We start from the raw sequence: 2073 nt of genomic DNA, 5'->3' as shown, positions 1-2073 counted from the left end.
ATCCAATAGAAGCACAATCAATCAATTGTGATGGTGCTGTCATTGACCTGTGATAATACTTTTAGTTTAGTCTAGTATGTTACACAAGATATCTATTTTTAACTATCTATGGATAAAAGATTCCAGATTTTATATATATATATATATATATATATATATATATATATATATATATATATATATATATATATATATATATATATATATATATATATATATATAAAGCAGCACAAATGTTTCTCAAACAGAAAATCATCATATTAGAATGATTTCTGAAGGATCATGAGACACTGAAGACTGGAGTAATGATGCAGTAATACATGACCCTTTAAAATATATTCAAATAGAAACAGTTACTTTAAATTCTAGTAATATTTTAAAATATTGCTGTTTTTATTTCGTTTTTTTATCAAATAAATGCAGACTTGGTGAGCATAAGAAAAATGACCCCAATTTGTTGGATGGTAGTATACATTACTGAACACTGACAAAAAAAATTTGTTGCGAATTTATTAAGTTCAAAATGAAACTGGATCAATCTGATCAAACTATTCACACTGTCTTTTGTGAACTGGATCAACCATTCATTGAGAAGATCAGACTATTTCTTTAAAAGCATTCTAGATGCCATTTCTCTTGCCTCTTTACAGACCTTTCTGAAGATCAGAAGTTTGGCTTGAGGGGTTAATGAATGTCCAGATTTATTCTGACACTGACCTTCTCTCTCTGCAGCAGGAAACGTATCAGTGGTATTAATAGATTAATTAAATCATAAGCAAAGACATTAATCATCTCAGGAGTATCCTGCCATGCACAAGTTTAGCTTTCAGCAAGTACTGGACTCTCTGTTTCTTGTTAGCGTCAGCTCTGTAATGAAACAACACAGACCTGTGTATGTTGTCTGCAATGTTTACATGAGTGCGTTGTTTCCAGAGTTTTGACCAAGAACCCTTTTCTTCTGTAGAATTGTTACTGCGAAAAAACGTGTGTGTTATGTTAATGACAATACTTTTTTTTTTTTTACATTTCTGTCTGAGACAGTGTACCTATTTAAAACATTTTCTTAAAAGTCACCAAGTTCTGCTGTTCTGCTGAGTTTTGAGGAAACAAACCATTGCATACAATGGGAACATCCCAATTAACATACAAAGTGACCATTGAACAGATTTGGGTTCTCCATATAAATTCCTCTGTCTAGTCATTTAAGCTGTGACGTGTAATCTCATTTAAAACACAAGAGAAGCAGGAGATTTTAAAAATCAAAAGAGAATGAATCCACATTAACGTTCGTTCCACGGTATGAAACAGTAGGGGTTTAAATTTCATTTCAGCGTGGATAAAGGGATTGCTCTCCCTATCTCTCCCTCTCCACCTACTTCTTTTAAGAAGCAAAGACGGAGTCTGATCCAGCAGTGTGGACGATTTTAATAGGCTGTGACATTGTCCTTGGTCATGACATCAGCTGGAGAGTGAAGACACAGGAAGACTTCTCATGAGACATGGACCCCAGAGGGGTGAGTGGGTTGGAAAAAGATTGGGATTGTCTCGTGAGACAAGTGTACAAGTTATTAAGAGCTCAAAGACACTTTCATATCTTTTTCGTTGTTGTTAGACGTGCCATACCTGAGGGCTGCATATACATTAGTTGGAGATTTTCTTGTGAACTTATTCATACATAGATGAGGATTCTTTCTTCAGGGAAAGACATTAAGAGATATGTAACATGATTCACTCATAAATCATGTATTTAAAAGGATAGTTCACTGAGATATTTTTTTTTCAGGATTCTTTGATGAACAGAAAAACAGCTTTTTTTTTAAAGTGGTAGACTTTTCCTCTTTAACATTATAAATGTCTTCACTGTCATTTTTAAATAAATTGCATCCTTGCTGAATAAAAGTATTAATTTATAAACCCCAGTTTATGAATCCCAAAATTTAGACTGGTAGTAAATTTTTCTTGCAAGAAAAAATAAATACCATTAAAATACAGGTATACCTTTGAAAGGCTGTAAATGGAAAAAGATGCTTTTATGCATACAGTACAACATTACCTAAGCAAAGGGTAGCTGTA

This window comes from Carassius gibelio, chromosome B1 (assembly GCF_023724105.1).
Source record: "Carassius gibelio isolate Cgi1373 ecotype wild population from Czech Republic chromosome B1, carGib1.2-hapl.c, whole genome shotgun sequence".
Taxonomy (NCBI): Eukaryota; Metazoa; Chordata; class Actinopteri; order Cypriniformes; family Cyprinidae; genus Carassius; species Carassius gibelio.
The sequence above is the reverse complement of the archived record's forward strand: the minus strand, read 5'-3'. Positions refer to the sequence as shown.